The sequence below is a fragment of the Anabrus simplex genome, chromosome 1, assembly GCF_040414725.1.
Source record: "Anabrus simplex isolate iqAnaSimp1 chromosome 1, ASM4041472v1, whole genome shotgun sequence".
Classification (NCBI taxonomy): Eukaryota; Metazoa; Arthropoda; class Insecta; order Orthoptera; family Tettigoniidae; genus Anabrus; species Anabrus simplex.
Window position 1 is genome coordinate 899,529,147 of NC_090265.1, and position 20,485 is coordinate 899,549,631.

Here is a 20,485-nt window from a genome sequence, read left to right on the forward strand (position 1 = left end):
TTTCGAGCTCGCCATCACCGAAAACCTGCATGTGTTAGTATGGCTCTAAACCACCTATATCAACTAGGAGACTTCCGTACCTCGTATGGAATTTAAGTGCATAGTGAAAATTAATTATAGTACATGGACTTTACCACTCATATCCATTTCTAATTACAGTGAGGAGGCTGCATTTTGTCTTCTGGCGTGAACTGGCACAAGCTTATCCACCACTTTGAAACACTGCTGTCATTACTATTACCAGCTGTTTATTTATATCAGTAAATGCCGTACATGTTTCATGAACCTTGATCGTCCTCTTACACACCGGCCAATTAAATCACTGAACACATCTGGGACTTGATCTATCACTACCTTATAACATGTTTAAGTAATTATTCAATATGAGAGTCGTGTATAAAAATATTTGAAATTTCTTATACTAATTATTTTGAAATTAAAATATTATATTTGTCAAACAAATACATTTAAAATATCCTTAATTGAATCTTCTACATAAATTGCAATTGAAATATCAGATTTGTCAAACAACTAAAACATTTAAAATTACTTAAAACCAAATTATCACAGAATAAAATATCTTTCTCTTTACAATACTAAAACTAAAGTTTGCGTCTACAGTAATAAATTTGTTACAGCTCCTTTTGTTGAACAACTCCTCCGAGACGACTAATCTCTGTCTCTTGTTGGTTTGATTTTGCTGTCTTTGCATGAGTGGACTGATTGTATACTTATGAATACATAAGGTTGATCTTAAGTTCTGAATGGATTCCTTTTGGAAACATGCGAGCCAGTTTTAAATTATTCCTTGTCCTTGTGTGGTCATACAGTTGAAAAATAAATACTTGTACCGGACAGCGTGTCACGTCAGCTCGCCACCTTTTTCAAAACAAGTATGTGACAACTATCGAGGGATATCTTTGCTTTCTGCTGCTGGAAAAATTCTCGCCAGAATTCTGACCAACCGCCTGAAACCACTGGCAGAAACAATGTTGCCCGAAACTCAGTGTGGCTTTTGACCAAATCGAGGCACAACTGATATGATCTTCTGTGCCGGGAAATTGCAGGAAAAATCTAGAGAAGAAAGTCGCTCTCTGTTCATGGCATTCATTGATATCGCTAAGGCCTTCGATTCAGTCAATCGAGAAACTCTTTTGGAGGATCCTATCCATAATCGACTTCATACAGATTCTTCGATTACTGAATGATGATATGAATGGTGCAGTCCTCAACAACAGTGGACTTGGAGAACCATTTAAGATCGCAACGGGTATAAAACAGGGCTGTGTGATTGCTCCCACGCAGTTTTCAATATAAATTGGTGTCACACTTCATCTAGTCAAAGACAAAATTCCAACAGGAGTAGAAATTGCATATAAGACGGACAGAGGACTAATCAATCTTAGCAAACTGCGAGCAAACACTAAGGTATCTACTACATCTGTTCTTGAACTCCTGCATGCAGACGATAATGTTATATTGGCAAACTCAGAAGGTGATATTCATCATACCCTGACTGCATTTAACGAGGCATATAGGGGCATTGGTCTAGACATAAACCCCAGTAAAGTACTAATTTTATATAAACCTGCAACAACCTGTAACACTGCCGCTCCTGCTATCATGGTTAATGGAACTCGCTTAAAAGATATTGAACACTTCCCTACCTGTGCAGACACCTGTCAACAAATGCGAACATTGACGCTGAAATTCAATATCGTCTCAAATGTGCCAGCGCAGCCTACGATTGTATGCGAATTAGGGCGTTTGACAACCATAAGATCAGTACTCAAATTAAGCTGTATATATACAAAGCCGTTGTTGTTCCAACTCTACTATATGTTGTAAAACTTGGGCTACATACAGAAGGCACTTACCACATCTGGAAAAATACCATCAACGCTGCATTAGAAGAATCCTAGGAATAAAATGGCAAGACATACGCAGTAACGTAAGTGTTTTGGAACAAGCTCATACAACCAGCGTTGAGGATCTCATAATGAAACACAAGCTTCGATGGACAGGTCATGTAATTCGCATAACTGAGTCACGTTTCCCAAAACAAATCATGTACTATCAGTTTTAGGTCGGACAGAAAAAACATGATGGTCAAAGAAAACGCCATGAAGACGTTCTGAAGGCGAATCTAAATAAACGTCAAACTGAACCTGAAAATTGAAAGTTTGTGGCATCCACTTGTCCAGAATGGCGTTGCCTCGTCCACCAAGGGCATCTAACCTTTGAACTACAACGGAGGAAACTTCTGGCCGACAAGCGCTATGCTAGGAAATAGCGTATGAGTAGCAGAAGTATTGTAACTGTTCCCTCTCCTAAGCTTCACACTTGGGGAGACGAAAGTTAAAAGCTGGGGACACATGAATATAAACTATATGTGGCTTGCCCGCAAATTGCCACGCAAATAGAATATCAATTATCATTCCATGGTTTCCCATTTCTCTATGTATTGTTTGGGTGCCAGCTTTACAATTTTAAAGAAAACTGTACAGAAAAATTTATATTGAATAGCATAGAGACTTATACTTAAATCACAGGGGTAGGATTTTAAATAATTAGCCATTAAGAATCGCTTTGAAAAAGAAAATTAATGCAATATCTGGTCAAATTACTGTATTACAAAAAAAAAAACGAGATGAGTCGGAAAAGTTCCTTTTGGCTTGGAGGGAATTAAGAATTTAACGTTACTGTAATTTACTGTTGCTTGCATTATCTAATTGTGGCTCACCAATTGTAGCTTCCGTTGAGGTCATCTGTATTCCGTGATTACTCGTTCCCCCTTTCACGTTGTAGAATTGCTCCATGGACATCCTTCCTTCCTTCTGCGATATGGTTTGGGCTATCTAGACTAGCACTCCCTAATTGTCTAGTCTTTAAATTAGACATTGGCCCTATGCTTGTGAAAATTGATCACCGTTGATCTTAGGAGGAGAAAATTCAGTGTTATGAATTTTTCCATGTAATCAGAAATCTCAATCCAACTTAGCTATTCTCCTGATACAATACAGACTTGTACCAAGTACCGTAGACTTTAACTAACGTAGTTCTTCGTCCAGGATAATATAAAATATACTACAAGCCGTATACTTGTTTCGTCTCACCCTTGTCCAACAGCATCACAGCAGCTACGTACTGTATCTCGAAGCAACAATCACTGTCCAGAAAATAATAATTGTGTCTCGAAGCGACAACTCACTGCCCCGAAAATAATAATTGTGTTCCCTGAGGATTGCTCCGTGCATGATAATATACACGAGCTCTCCCCACCCTAGGTAACTGCTTCATACCAAGTCTCTTTACAACGTAGCATCGGACTCGTAGATCTCATATCATATCTTCCCTCTCTTCTTTCTTCACGTGTAAGCAGTTGGTGTGTCGATGATGTAGTCTCGTAGCTTGTGCTAGCCTTGGGCGCGGGTCGCTGTATAATACTTTGCTCATGAGTTAAACTCAGTGAGTCATCGTAAATTTCCAGCGTCAAGAATAACTTTTCCGTGTACACAAGTATGAGATGAAATGATACAAATTCTGTCTCAACATATTGACCATATTTACAGTACATAGTGAATTCCTGTCTTATAATATAATAATAAATGATGTTCTAATACATGCAATATAATATCAAAAGCCTTATTATTTACAATTGTTTGAAGTTAAATTAACAGGTCTTAATGAATAATTGCCGATGACGGATAATTTTGATATCGAGTGATATCACGTAATAGGACCGTAGAATAACAATTAATATGGCTGTAGAAGCCTGGACGGTTACAGTATCAACCCTTAAGGGCCAGTGGCTACCAAAGACACCGTGTACCAACATTATGGAAGAGTCTGTGGTTCCAGAATTAGATTATACAGCCATCAAAGAACTCATGTGATTTGAACTTTACCTTTGGAAGACAATCATACTTGTTAACGAGTGAGAGGCTGCTGCTGCTGATGATGATGATGGTAATAATAAAAATCTAACAGTGTTGTTTAGTGGTGGATAGATTTAAGTCAATACGAACCATAAACAAATCAAACCAAAACTAGTGGCCTGTCGCAACAGTAGCTGCGAACAAAGACTAAAGATAAAACTTATGATACAGAAAGCGTGAGAAATGTAACGGAAAATATATTGAACTCTGGAAGACCATTTATTTGCCTGTAAATTTACACTTCCGTTGTGACTATACATACGGAATTTTTGAACCTTGGAAATTTATAGAACTTTTACAATGAATTCTGTCCGCAAGACTTGAATGTATCCCATACAGGTAGCTGTACAATGATCGACAATTTTCAGTCGGCAGTGAATCTGAAATGTACCTATGAATCATCACCTGAATCTTCAAACAGTAAGGACCTAATCCTGGAATGTGGCTACGGTCAGCAGAAAAGGACATTGTACTATTATTCATGAGATCATTTTCTTGTAGCATCATAGCTTTATGTACGTCGTTTACTTGAGGTTGTGGAAAATAAACCAAACCATTGTGGCAACACGAATTAAAATATCAATTTTCCACTTCCGAAATAAAATGTCGTGCTGGGCTGTGCATACAGATTCAATTTAATAACCCTAAACTGAATAATTCAATGCGAGTTTCATAATAAAGGACTTTTTGAAACATAGAATAACCCTAGATAGATTTCTGTCTGTTTCTCGCTTATTAGACCCGCTGCCTCCGAGATAAGTACTAATTACTAATCACGTAGGCAACGTTAGAACCAACATGGAGCAACAACTAAAATTCTGGTGATAACTTGATTTCACAGAGCCATCTATCGGACTAACATAGAAAGATCCACATAGACAACTTTCACAGAGCTCTCTATCGGGCTGGCATAGAAAGGTCAGCGCGAGACAACTTTCATCTACCGGCGAATATATTGAACTTCAGTTAACTAATCATCGTATTATTTGAATAAATGACTATTTTACGCAAATAAAGGACTTAATGAAATTAATATTTTTCTAGTAAACCTGATGAAGACCTTTCTTTTGATGTATAACACATAGGCGTTAGTATTGCAGTCGTCTCACAATATTGCATTACACGTTCAAATTATATACATAGAAGACGGGTAAAATAAATTTGGCACAAGTTTTCTTACTTTAATTCTTCTGTTTCAGTTTGACAACATGAAAGCGTTCTTTACGAAAACAATAAAAACACTGCTACCAGTCACTTGGAAGATTTATTAATAATTACATTATTAAAAGTTGGAAGATTTATTAATAATTACATTATTAAAACTTCCGAGTGACTGGTAACAGTGTTTTTATTGTTTTGTAAACAATTTCGCAGCCGTGGAGAAGGCTTCCACCAAAGCATGGTTATGTATAAAAATATGAAAGCGACTGACAAGGAAGCTGTTCAGATAGGAGTAGACCGACTGCAGTATAACTAGATAGGATGATCAAGTAATGCATCATTAACTTAATGGTAATAGCCATTTTACCGTAAAATATTATTTACTTAAAAATAGTAATTCGTAGCTGTAGTTTTAAATGGAACAATGCATCCAAAATATAGATTACAATCAAACTGAATTCCGGTCTAGAAAGCTAAGAATATTGCAGTTTTCTCACAATATTGCATTACACGTTCAAATTATATACATAGAAGACGGGTACAATAAATTTGGCACAAGTTTTCTTACTTTAATTCTTCTGTTGTGCTGGCCACACTCCATTTTGTAATCTGCAGGCTTTCGGGCTGAGCAGTGGTCACTTGGTAGGTCATGGCTCTTCGGGGCTGTTGCGCCGTGGAGTTCGGTTAGTTAAATTTTATTCATAGTTTGATCATTTAAGGCAATAGAGTACAGCTGTCGTTGTTATATTGGCTGTCCATAGCATAACGAAATGAGTGATTCTGAACAGGAATATGCCAGTATCCTCTTTAGTACGAATAAAATATCGTACTAATAGCATGCATGATTATACATAGATGATCAAGATTTCATAATACGTGGTATTTTAGCATACATATTAACCCCCCACCCCGATATTTTGATATGTTCAGATAGTGTGCGTTTTACTGAAATAGGATTATAGGACGTGAAATTATGTTCATCTTGCTTACATTTCATTTTCGGCACAACATATTTTATGTAAATATTGGTACTTCTATGGTGCATACGGAAGGCAATTCCACATAATCATTAGCTAACACCTCCGAGCCTCCCAGCTACATTTCAACACTTAATTATATACCGTTGATTTCATGGCAAAATTATTTTTAACCATTAAATTTAGGATATGTTACCTTTGCTAGGTAATGCTAGGGATACTATTCCCAGTTCTCGTTATGAGTGGTTCAAAAATGCTGCTCGTAGTGTCAGTATGTGCATTTCAGTGGCTTTGCAGGTTGATACGCGGCAGCTCGGTAAGGAAAGCTATGGTACACTAATTATATCCTAATTTCGCTAGTGTGAGTTTGAATCTCACTGTCGGCAGCCCTGAAGATGGTCTTCCGTGGTTTCCTATTTTCACACCAGGAAAATGCCAGGGTTGTACCTTAATTAAGGTCAAGTCTCTTCCTTCCCACTCCTAACTCTTTCCTATCCCATCGTCACCGTAAGACCTATCTGTGTTAGTGCGACGTAAAGCAAATTCAAGAAATAACAATCCGGTAGTATGCCTGTTCACTGAGGCCTAGGCTGTCTGTGGCAGCTGACAGTGGATCTATTGAGGATCCAGTCAGCGTTCGGTTTGAGAACTCAACATTCATACACGAACTGTAAATGGAGAGTATTCGACTATTCATAAAGATTTCCAGCGAAAATATTATGCTAGAGGAAAAACTTTTTATATGGAAAGGCACCTGGCGAGTGTGTATTGATAATAAAGTTTTACATGGCTACTGAGCTACTGGTCATTATAATTGCAATACTAACAAAGACAGGAGCTGCCAGATGGATGTGTGTCCAACCCTCGTCCCATTTCGCTACGGGGTCGGTTTCGAAGTGAAATGAATCTTCGTAGCGAGTTTTTATGACCGGATATCCTTCCTAACGTTAATCTCATCAGAGGAGTTAATGAGATGAAATGAGACACATGATATACTGTATGATAGAAGGAAGGGAGAGCGTGAAACCTGGTGCCGGCACATAGCCTAATCCTGTTGAATAGCACCAAGGGGTCTTTACGTCTCCATCCGACGGACGAACCACCATCAATAGTGCCACATGCCCTCACTCCATATGAACAATGCGGGGAGGCTTTAGGCTCGCAATCTAGTGATTAGAAATTATATACTACCTCCTCGTCTACCCAGCCGACCAACATTCTGATGGTGAACATTTTTTCGATTAAAGGGATTCGAACCGGCTAACCGCGGTGTCAGACTTGACGCCTTAACGATCATGGCTACCAGACGGGCTACAGGAGCTGTCAAATGCCATATTTATTTTACAAACAATTTATGACTCCACCAGTTAAATGATCTGTAAATATAGATTAGGTCGACGTGTGAATCGTACAGGCCTCAGTGTCCGATATCAAGACTGGAGTGCAGACAGAAAGAGATGTTGTATGCGTGTCTGGAGTGTGTCACTCCATACGATTTCGACATGTTGACAAGGCTCATATGCTGTAGCTCTGGGCGGTCTGTGGTGTGCCAGTCCTTGTGTTCTACATATGACAGGCGCGGTGAACACGGGGACCAACTAGGAAGTGGAGCATGCAGAAAATAGCAGACTTTATACACCACAGATACCTTTTTAATTTTTTTATTTTACAATTTGCTATACGTCGCACCGACACAAATAGGTCTTAAGGCGACGATGGGATACGGAAGGGCTAGGAGTGGCTTAGTGCGACCGTGGCCTTAAGAACCACATGCACGTGAATATTACGGTATTTTAAAAAAAATCGTTTTTGGATCTCTGTGTATTGTTATTCTTTGAAGTTTTATCTTTGAGAATATATATGATGTACATCCGTTAGCAACTTCTTTTGGTCCTAAATGTTGGTTTCAAAAAAGTCTGCATTACTAGCCACGCCATCTTTAAAAGTGAAACTCCTCGTGTGGGTACAAAAGAACAAAAACTGAGGGTGAAGATTATTCTCATAGACATTCATTACACCGAGCTCGATAGCTGCAGTCGCTTAAGTGCGGCCAGTATCCAGTATTCTGGAGATAGTGGGTTCGAACCCCACTGTCGGCAGCCCTGAAGATGGTTTTCCGTGGTTTCCCATTTTCACAGCAGGCAAATGCTGGGGCTGTACCTTAATTAAGGCCACGGCCGCTTCCTTTCCAGTCCTAGCCCTTTCCTGTCCCATCGTCGCTGTAAGACATATCTGTGTCGGTGCGACGTAAAGCCAATAGCAAAAGAAGAAAAAATACCAAACAAACAAACAAACAAACAAACAAACAAACATTCATTACCTTACACTGTTATTGCAGCAATGAAATCTGTTAATCGAGACTTTAGTGATAAAAGACGCTTGGAAAAATGCTTACATGGACAGGCACACAACTCCAATGAGAGTTTCCATCACTGTATTTGGGAATTTGTGCCAAAAGTGTTATTTGTAGGTCTTACTACACTAAAATTTGGTGGAATGCAGTTATCTGTTTCAATAAAGGTGCTGCATCCAGGTGTGAAGAGTCCTTAGGAATGTCTTCCGGGGGAAAATATGGCCTGAGAGATCGTCGTAGGATAAGTAAAGCTGATAGGGCCATGTTTGAAAGCTTAAAGAAGCCAGAACGAAGACGAAGAATAAGAAAAAACATCAGCAAGACGAGTGTGCTGGGGATATGGTGCTGGAGTGCATTAAGACTGTACCGGTTGGTTATAAACTTATATTTTTACTTTAAAATTTTATTTTCACATTGAAATGCTCTCCTGTAAAAGTGTATTTTTTAAAATATTTATTTTACTAATTCTGCAACCGTTAATGATAGGCCAATGAAATTTGACACACAGCTTTAGTATGCAATTGTCTTAGAAGTAGACTACAATCATGAGTGGATTTCTTTATTTATAAAAAATAGGCCATAAACATGCAACAAAATGTATTAAAATTGTATAAAATTTTTTGAACTTTCCCCACAAATAAAATATTTTACCAAATATTGTAGCCTACTTTGTAAATACATGCTGTGAGTACAAGGTGTAAAAATATCATTCATGCCACATGAGTGGCTTCTGAGTTTACCCTTCGGACAGCTTGAAGTGAATTTGCAGTCTTAAAATTTTTCGCAAGAATTAAATTTTCACCAACTATGAGGTATAACCAGTAACTAAACATCTAACAACAATCTACAACGTTCATCCATTGCACATTATCATTTTTGTCCACCTACAATAAATTTTGATGGCAAATGTAGATATTTTTTGCTACTTTACTATGGTCTTCACAAGGTACAACCCGAGCATTTGCCCGGTCTGAAAATTAGGAGCCATGGACAACCATCTTCAGGATTGCCGACAGTGGGGTGCGAACCCACTATCTTCCAAGTGCAAGCTGTCAAACTACGTGACCCAAATCGCGCAGCGACTTGCTCGGTACATAGATCGCTTAATTAACCTGCTGGTAAATGGCTCCATACATGCCTTGCAGATAAGGGATAACAAAAGGCACGGACAATGAAGACATAAGCTGTGCTGGAATCCATTGTTACTTCATACAATAACAGCAGGCATTACTAGCGCACTATCATTAACGAGTGGCACATCAAGCGATGCAGGTCCACCCATATCACCTATAGAATTCCAAAGAACACGTTGTTGCCACTTTTCTTTGTATGCTTACTTGAGTATGTGGTTGTTAACTAGAAATCTAAAAGGACACAACGGACTACAAAATTCAGTTGTTGCAAACATCGCAATAGTGTTGGCTACTGAATGCATGATTCAAAGCAGTGTATCGATTCATTCAAGTGTCCGAGTGAATCGATTCAAGGAACGACGAGCTCACGGCACACGATTCAGCTTACTCCCAGCGGACAGTGCTGAGTGGCGCACTCACTGGACGTTGACGGGGAGCCGAGCTTCCGCTGCAGCGAGACAGTGAATCATGGCACATGGAAAGAATCGTGAACGAGCGCGGCTCAGTGAGACACATGATACGCACGGCTCCTTATCGTCTCACTGGACACGCGGAGAGCCGAGCTTCCGCTACAGCGAGACAGTGACCCATGGCACACCGAAAGAATCGTGAACGAGCCGGCTCAGTGAGACACAAGATACACACGGCTCCTTATCGGCTTACTGCAGCGAGACATACAGTGAGCCATGCTACTTTGAAAGAATCGTATGCTATAATGGACTCTCGTGCTCAGCTCATTTGAAAATAATACCCATTTGCATTCACTGTTCTCTTCTTACAGGGAGGTTTAAATAATAGATGGATTTATTTGCAGTGTTAAAAGGGTAGTCACAACATAATTCTGAAGTAGCTAGTAAGTAGGTAGGCTATTAGGTTATACTATTTATTAGTTTAATGAATCTTAGTATTATAACTTAGTTGACTTTCGACAATTAAACTCGACTCTAGCCTGCCCTATGACTATGAGTCATGCTCATGACCACTCAAAAGTACCTGTTTTATATTGGGAAGAACGGCTCAGTATTCTCTCAGTTCATATGTCACATCGTTGCACAAGACTTCAATCATATGTGGACAGATGCAATAACAGTATGTTGAATCAGAAAATCAGCGGGCTACTGTACATCTCGGGTAGCCTATACAAAATATGACGATTTTAAAAAATCCTCAGCTGATAGAAAAATACATATTTTCAAAAATGAATGAGCGAGTTGTCGTGCGGTTAATATCGCGTGGCTATGCGCTTGCATTCGGGAGATGGTGGGTTCGAATCCCACCGTCGGCAGCCGTTAAGATGGTTTTCCGTAGTTCCCCATTTTCACACCAGGAAATGCTGGGACTGTACCTTAATTCAGGCCATGGCTGCTACCTTCCTAATCCTAACCTTTCCCACCGTGCGTCGCCGGAAACCTTCGATGTATTAGAGTAACTAGCATTTTTTCTAAGAAAGGAGTTCATAGTATGAAGACCAGATGGCAGCTGCGAGCACTGAATGCTGTTGCTGCTGTCTTACCAGCACATACTACATAGATGCAGTAGGAGCGGTGACCAATGAGCAGTGAATCAGATCACTGTATCGATTCAGTAACGTGAACGGAATCAAATGAATCGATTCAGTAAAATGAATCGAATGTCCCATCACTACATCGCAATAAATTCCTCAGTGACCTTGAAATATTGCAACGGTCACTCGCTGTGGAGCAGACTAACAAACGTCAGTATGCTACTACGTGTGAGAAAATTAACCCAGATTATTTGTGGGCTGAGGAAAAGTAGGTTCCGCTACTCCACTAGTAATGTCACTGGCTGTTACCCAAAGGTCTGCTAGCCGTTAACGAGGATAGTGCGCCTGAACAATATGGCGTGTGCAATGCAATGGTCGGCCAGTCTGCGCCGCGGTACCAGCAGACACGGATTTATTTATTTATTTATTTATTTATTTATTTATTTATTTATTTATTTATTTATTTATTTATTTATTTATTACTTTTTACAATTTGCTTTTTTGCTAGTGGCTTTTACGTCACACAGACACAGATAGGTCTTTTGGCGACGATGGGATAGGAAAGGGCTAGGAGTTGGAAGGAAGCGGCCGTGGCCTTAATTAAGGTACAGCCCCAGAAATTGCCTGGTGTAAAAATTGGAAACCACGGAAAGACATCTTCTGGGCTGAGGACCGTGAAATTCTAACCCACTATCTCCCGCATGCAAGCTCACAGCTGCGCGCCCCTAACCGCACGGCCAACTCGCCCGGTTCAATTTGCTTTACTTCCCTCTGACATAGACAGGTATTATGGCAACGATAGGAAAGGAAAGGGCGAGGAGGGGGGAGGTAGTGACCGTGGCCTTAATTAAGGTACAGCTCCAGTATTTGCCTGCTGTGAAAATGAGAAACTACGGAAAACCTTCTTCAGGGCTGCCGACAGTGGGGTTCGAACCCACTATCTTCCGAATGTAAGCTGATAGCTACGTGACCTGAACCGCGAGGCCACTTGCCCCGTGGCACGGATTTAACCATCATGGCGCTGGAGACAGGAGGGTAATTCTTCTCTCCATACGTGATATTCCTGGCGTCATTCCAGCCCGAGGGAACTCACAATTAAACAAAGAATTATTTTACATGTATGTTATAGTGTTATAATTAGTGTTGCGACAGATTGAACAGCTTTAAAATTATATTAACCGAGTCGATATTTAACACATATGGCTTGAAAATGAAAATCCACAGCCTGTTTCCAGTCATTCGACCGGATCAGGAATGGGTGAATGAAGCCCTCATCTAGCGGCGAGGATAGGAATTGTGCCGCCTGCTGAAGCCTGTCGCACTCCTCTGGGCCAATTATTAATGACTGACAGATGAAATGATATTGGACAGTGGTCCTGGAATGAAAGACGACAGGGAAAACCGGAGTACCCGGAGAAAAACCTATCCCGCCTCAGCTTTATCCAGCACAAATCTCATATGGAGTGGCCGGGATTTGAATCACGGAACCGAGCAGTGAGAGGCCGGTGCGCTGCCCCCTGAGCCACAGAAGCCCAAAACATACTACTTCCTTCTTAAAAACTTATTCCGTAATCGATTTCAGTCAAACGCAAGCATCAGTGTCCCGGAAGGAGAATTCATAGTGTCCATGCGTCACAAGTACAACACGATTAAAACCAGAAACCTCCGCTAAGAGTGTTGTACATCTTCATGGGGTGTATTCAAACAGTTTATGCATGTGATGTGAGCATATATTTTACCTCACTGCAGTATGTTACTTCAGCTCTTCGTCTGCCCCTAGAAGCGAAAGAAAGTAAACCCCATCTCCGTACTTTGCATAAATGGACGCTTGGTGGAGTAGAATGTAAAGGCTTCCACTACTAGTAACCTCGGCACTCACAAGGACACCATTCTATCTCCAAGTCTCCGATCTGATTGAGATTTGGTACGACGACTTCAGTAGGAATGCTTTATTCACCATATCAAAATTAAATATCCAGTAGTATATTTAGCACCTGTTTTGGGAGTGTCACAGTTTGCTCATTTAAGCACCGCGTGGACAGGAGTGAGCAGCGGGAAGCAGGTAGAAGCGGGGCAGTGATATGTGTGTGCGTCTGTGAGAGAGGAGTGAGAGCGTGACACATAAACTGGCTGGCCGTCCCACCTCTACCTTCTTCCCGCCGCTCACTCCTGTGCATGCGGTGCTTAAAGGAGCAAAGTTTGACACCCCAAAACAGGTCCTAATATACGACTTAGTATCTAATTTTGATATGGCTGAATAATGTATTCATACTGAATACCAGACTTAAACAGATGGAAGTGGAATATGGTGATTAGCTCTATGCCCGACAAGGTTTCCCCCTAGGGAATTAATCTACTCAATTTTTGTGTAGATGTAGTGAACCCCAGGGCTTTGTGCTTCTGCAGAACTCTCTCTTATAAATGGAGGAAAAGACCCACGTCCTCACGAGTGAACTGAGCATACCTTTATGCCCTCAACTGGTTACCTAGGGGAGTACCTGCCGCATGCAATGATGATGGCTATGGTCTAAGTGCACTGCCACTAATCATGGTAATGTCTTCCCTTGATTTATGCATTCTCGCGTGACTGCTGGAGGGGGTGTTAATTAATACCTAGTGATGCAATTTTAGTGGCCAGCAGCGTGAAGGAGAATATCTTATTTCGAGATGGGTATTTTCAAGCTGGTTAGTCTAATGAGAGAATGCATTGAAACTTTGCACGTGTATTATAGCACGCTTTCTAATTAGAAGTCACCGAGAAAGTGGTCACACGGCTTGGGTCACGTACTTGCATTCCGGAGATAGTGGGTTCGAATTCCACTATCGGCAGTCCTGAAGATGGTTTTTCCGTGGTTTCCCATTTTCACACCAGACAAATGCTGGGACTGTGCCTTCATTAAGGCCACGGCCGCTTCCTTCCAACTCCAAGCCGTTTCCATTCCCACCTACGCCATAAATCTTATCTGTGTCGGTGCGACGTATGCAAGCTCACAGCCGCGTGCTCCTATCCGCACGGCCAACTCGCCCGGTCAAAATTGTTCTAGCCCATACCACACCAGAGGACACATTGCACTGTAAACACTAGGTCTTGCCAGCAAAGGCAAATTAATAATAGTCTAATAATAATAATAGTTTATTGTGGTTATCGTGCCTCTGTAAGGCTGATCCTTCATTCAAGATTGTAATTTGTCGACCCAGGCCGGAAACAAATCCGCGGTCCCAAGGACCGAAGGCCAGTACGCAAACCATTCAGCCATGGAGCACGACATTGATTCCCGTTGGTTACAATGAGTGACACTACGTGGCGTAGTCGATGAGGTGCTGGAGATATACTTCACTAGCCACCCTTTGTTGGAGTTTTCTAAAATACATTTTATTTTTAAATTTAGTAATGAAAGACCAAAGCACATGGCGCAACAGCCCCGAAGGGCCTTGGCCTACCAAGCAACCGCTGCTCAGCCCTAAGCTTTGCAGATTACGAAGTGTCACGTGGTCAGCACGACGAATCCTCCCTGCCGTTATTTTTCGCTTTCTAGACCGAGGCCGCTATCTCACTGTCAGATAGCTCCTCAATTACAATCACGTAGGCTGAGTGAAACTCGAACCAGCACTCAGATCCAGATAAAAATCTCTGGCCTGGCCGGCAATCAAACACGGGGCCTCCGGGTAAGAGGCAGACACGCTACCTTTACACCACGGGGCCAACTTTAAATTTATTATTTTCTCATATATTGTATTATTTTGGGAGTTAGAGTTATACTTTATTTCTGTAATATATTTACTCGCGAGTGGTCAGAATCACGCTGAAGACCCATTTCTTTCTAAATTTAACTCACTTTCCTAATTTATAATTTCTTTTTGTTTTGAATTTTAATTTGATTCGCTTATTTCAATTTGTTTCTATATTATATTAGTATGGATTATTTCGTTCAATACATTAAACCCGATAACTAAAATATAATTTATGTACACTACTACACTATACACTACACTGTACTGTACTTTAGGCCTGCATGATATAAACTATTAACTTACAACACACATTTTATACACGACACTCTATCAATCATTTATACAATTTATGCAAATTGAATGCAATCCTACTACATATATTTCAGAAACGAACGGAATCACTCGTACAGTTTGTAAGCTGCAGTAAGCTCTTGGTGCTTGAAGTTTCCATATTTCCGCTCTATGACGATAAATATCACCTAAAATCCTGCAATGCTCATTCTGTAGTAGGTACAATGAACGTTCAAAGTTTCAACCCTGTCCTTATCAAACGCATTATCGTTATTTGTAAGTTACCCTATGTTGTTTTCAGTCGAAGGAAATAAATTACTTTTTTTCTTGCTAGCTGCTTTATGTCGCACCGACACAGATAGGTCTTATAGCGACGGTGGGATAGGGAAGGGCTAGGACTGGGAAGGAAGGGCCGTGGCCTTAATTAAGGTACAGCCCCAGCATTTGCCTGGTGTGAAAATGGGAGACCACGGAAAACCATCTTCAGGACTGCCGACAGTGGGATTCGAACCCACTATCTCCCGGATGCAAGCTCACAGCTGCACGCCCCTAACCGCACGTCCAACTCGCTCAGTGAAATAAATTACAAATGATACATTGAATTGAAGGAAGAGTTAAAACATTTATAGACTTTGTGTTGTATTGAGGTGTAGTACCTATCGCTGACAAATAGTAAGAAGTTTACTTTTATTTGCTAGTTATATTGTTACAGAAATGCGGGTAAAGCGTGTCCCTAACATAATCATAATAACTCGTTTATAATGAATCACGAGAAAATATACAAGATTTTTATATGTACAATTTATTCATCTAATTGAAGCTTAAATAAGTGACTCTGCAGCTAGAGCAGAAGATAAGACTTAACTATGAATTCAATTCCATTTTGTCTTTAAAATTATTTAGAAACCAGAGGTGAGTGACATATTATTGTAGTGAGAGTATTGCCTGAAATTATCCTTAGAGTACTATAATATTACTAAAAGTTCAGAAATTAAATCACTATATTCCATGATTTCTGATTATTTACAGTAATATTAAATGATGTTATGAATGTTTCATTCCTTTCCACACGAAATTCTTGGTTATTGAACCAAATACACTAATGAAAATATACGGACAGGCATGAATTGTAAGGGTAACCGAAGTGATTTTATTAGTAGTTGTATACTTTGAAAATACTTGTTAATGTAGGATGCTAAAAGGGTTTAATGTGTCACCTATTCAATACATATAAATTTTTAAACATTAGGAATTTATTATTAATTCCATTCGAGATATGTTTCGCCCTTCATTGAGGGCATCATCAGTGAAATTACTTCCTCAAGGCAAAAATCAGGTGTCTGATTAGTGATTAAACTATAAACATTAAAATACATTGCAATGGGAAAAATTAAGGAACCAAGATTTTTTTTTCACTGGTGATACAGTTAAACAATATAAGTTTATAGACATAGTAGTCGGCACCAATGCGTAAAATCGCTGGGTATTTTAGCAGAGTCCAGCAGTGGTGTTCCGAAGAATAATTGACGCACTCGTTAGAAAATCATAGGAAATTATAAAGTTTATACAAGTATTTACATTGAGACAGTCGGGGGAGAAAGGATATAAGTATCTGGCGTCAATGTTCGTAACATTAATTACTGCCGTTGGTTGAACGATTACAGGTTGACAGGGTAACTATACAGTAAATTTGCAATTCTAATTGAACAGTTGAGAAATCTCACAGCTTATATACATATTTACAAGAGAGCAGCTTGGTGAGAAAGGGTGTAAAGAAGTCTAGCATCAAGTGCGTCCCGTTGTTTTGGTTGTTGGATGACGATTGCACCATTAACTAATGAGTAATATGCAGAGCTGCCCAACCTTAGTTTATATCACAGCGGGCAGGGAAAAATATTCCATAGTTTTATTTTTTTATTTCTAGAATGTCAAATGAGGTTCTGTAGGCGTAATCAAATTGAAAGTTCCCTGGTTGAAGTCCCGGGTTAGTGCGGTGAAATTGGTCAGCGTGGACGGAGACTCATTGGGTGTCACTGAGTACACGGTGCATTTGAATGGCAACAATGGCGGGAGTTATTTGTTGATAATTGCATTTATTGGGAATATGTTGCGGGTTAGAATCTTTTGCTTTTTAGTTTAGTTAACTTCATGTAGCTTTGAACTTTATGTGAAAACATCAGTGAATTTACTTGTAACTGCAATTAAGAGTTCTTTTTGTACATCTGAGGGGAGAAAAATCTGTAAACTCAACATATTTTGAGAATATTTTTCTGTTTCAAGATAATGGTAGTTTATTCAATCAATATTTATTTTCAAGTCTATGTACTGTTACCGACTGAACAGAAGGAACCATCTAGAACTCCCTACTCGTTAGTATTCAGGGGAGAATATAAAAATGGAATATAAATCTCTCTAATCCAGCTGCTGTTCTATTCCCTCTGCCGCATGAAAACTTAACTGGGTCAGTGCGTTGGAGCCACGCAAGATGGTGCAGTATGCGTAGAGCGGTCGAGATATTGAACTGGAACAAAAACGGCGCCAAGTCAGCAGGATGGACTTAGTACTAATCGTAACTCACAAGAACATTTGATAAGGCCGTATTCCTAAATTCTGTCTGATATTATTAATATAGTTTGCAATATGGTTAGATGAAAAGCAGCTACGCGAAACGTAATTGTAAATAACAGAATCAACGATGAAACGAAATTTGATGTTATGTATCCTAGGTTTGAAATATCGTATTCAGTGTTCCCCACAAAAATTTTCGTCAGCCGGGCGGGGAATACTACGTAAAAATGAATATGATAAAATGTCAATGTATTACCTTCAAGGTATTAACAATAATATCAGACAGATAAAACATTTTTTTTTTTTGCTAGTTGCTTTACGTCGCACCGACACAGATAGGTCTTATGGCGACGCTGGGACAGGGAAGGGCTAGGAGTAGGAAGGAAGCGGCCGTGGCCTTAATTAAGGTACAGCCCCAGCATTTGCCTGGTGTGAAAATGGGAAACCACGGAAAACCATTTTCAGGGCTGCCGATAGTGGGGTTCGAACCTACTATCTCCCGAATACTGGGTACTGGTCGCACTTAAGCGACTGCAGCTATCGAGCTCGGTAGATAAAACATTATCTGCAAAATTAAACTATGTTAGTGTTATTATTACGAATGAGACGTAAGCGTATTTCGAACTTCTAGTGTTCTACTGCTCGTTCATAAGCATGTAACACTGGGCCATACCACTCGGTTGCTATGGAGTATGGTGGTGTTGACTATTGTTTTAGGAGGAATTACAACTAGTCACTCATGCTCTATTAACATTAATCAAGAGTTACGCCGACACTTCAAGAAATGAAGGTATCGGCCAAATAAAGACAAGGGTGACGTAGGGCGTCAAAAAGAAAGACTTCCTAGGTCTCGTGACGTATTATCGTCGGGGTCTGAAACGAACAAGAGTTGACAAAGGGAGATCGGATAACATAGATGAAAGTGAGGAGTCTGGTACACATAAGTGGAAGTAATGCATTTTTTTGCTAGTGGCTTTACGTCGCACCGACACAGACAAGTCTCAAGGTGTCGAAGGAAGTAATGCTCGGACTCGTCTAAGGGCCCCGTGGTCTCCAACCCACGCTCCCAAGTTAAGAGTCCATGGGGCCTCATTTAGTCGCCTCTTACGACAGGCAGGGGATAACGTGGGTAATAATCTACCGCCTCCACCCATAGGGGGAAATTTCAATGAGTGTGTGACGTCATGCGAAATTGAGAGCTCGCATGCGATTCCACGCTAATTCAGACACTGCTTTCGCACGACACTACATAATAGTCAAGTTAAATATTTAACCTTCGATGTCACTGATGGAATGTTGCTGACAATAATGATTTATCGTTTAAATTCACAGTTTTACAGTATTTACGTTTTAATTTGGAACACTTAATGACTCAAATATGTGTTAATATTATATAACTACCACTCTAGGTTATGTTAGCCGGACGGTCTGTAAAAATGGCAGGGTGGAGCACCCAATTCAAAGGTTCTAGGGAGAACATTGGTACCGGTATTCCTGTTTGCCTCTAAAGAGTATCCCTCAAATAATGCGTTTAAAATAGAAGAGATAATTTAAAGACATTGTAATATACTGTACCCGCCTCGTGGTGTAGGGGCAGCATGCCTGCCTCTTACCCGGAGGCCTCGGGTTCGATTCCCGGCCAGGTCAGGGATTTTTACCTGGACTGAGGGCTGGTTCGGGGTCCACTCAGACTACGTGATTACAAATTGATGAGCTATCTGACGGTGAGATGGCGCCCCCGGTCTAGAAACCCAAGAATAACGACCGAGAGGATTCGTCGTGGTGACCATACGACACCTCGTAATCTGCAGGCCTTCGGGCTGAGCAGCGGTCGCTTGGTAGGCTAAGGCCCTTCAAGGGCTGTACTGTCACGGGGTTTGGTTTGGTTTATAATGTACTGTGCATGGAGAATATTCACTGACACTGCTCGTATGTACTCAATGCTCGCTCAATTTCTTCACTGGCTATTTCACAGCTGCTGATGACATTATAGGAAAACTATACACCTTGTTCAGTAATTACAACGTTCTCTTGTTCTATCTTGGTCACATAGAGGCTGCAAATTCTGCCATATAAAACATCTGGTATAGCCTACAGTTGATCCCCCTATCTAATCTTGAATTTTACTTTAATAATATTAATAATAATAATAATAATAATAATAATAATAATAATAATGAAAGCCTATTGGAAGAACAAGAAGAACCCAAAGAAAGCTTGATTGAGTTGTTTGCTTAACGTCTTCCATTATTGGGAGAGTACGCTAATAATAATAATAATAATAATAATAATAATAATAATAATAATAATAATAATAATAATAATAATAATTAATAATAATAATAATAATTAATAATAATAATAATAATAATAATAATAATAATTAATAATAATAATAATAATAATAGTTATGTTAATGGCTTTACGTCCTATTAACTACTTTTACGGTTTTTGGAGACGCTAAGGTGTCGGAATATAGTCCTCTACTGACACGAAGCACGTTCAAATAGCACCAGACTGAACCAGGATCGAACCTGCTAAATTGGGGTCAGAAGGCCAGTGCCTAAACCGTCTGAGCTACTCAGCCCGGCTGAATTTTATTTTGATGATGATGCTTGTTGTTTAAAGGGGCCTAACATCTAGGTCATCGGCCCCTAATGGTAAGAAATGAGACGAAATGTAATGGCAATTTAAAAGTTCAAGATCATCCACTAACAACAATAAGAAACGTGATGATGAAAAATTAATGGATGTGTATGAATTCAAAACAATCCGTGGATCCGACCCGCAATGCCCAACTTTTCACAACAGTATTACTGACCAAGAGG

The 20,485-nt window shown here is 40.0% G+C and overlaps 1 protein-coding gene across 1 annotated transcript in view; it reads right to left on the reverse strand.

Moving 5' to 3' along the window:
• Positions 1-20,485, reverse strand: part of LOC136874643 (FMRFamide receptor) — a 483,043-nt gene that overhangs the window by 422,932 nt on the left and 39,626 nt on the right. The gene's annotated exons all lie outside the window — the stretch shown is intronic.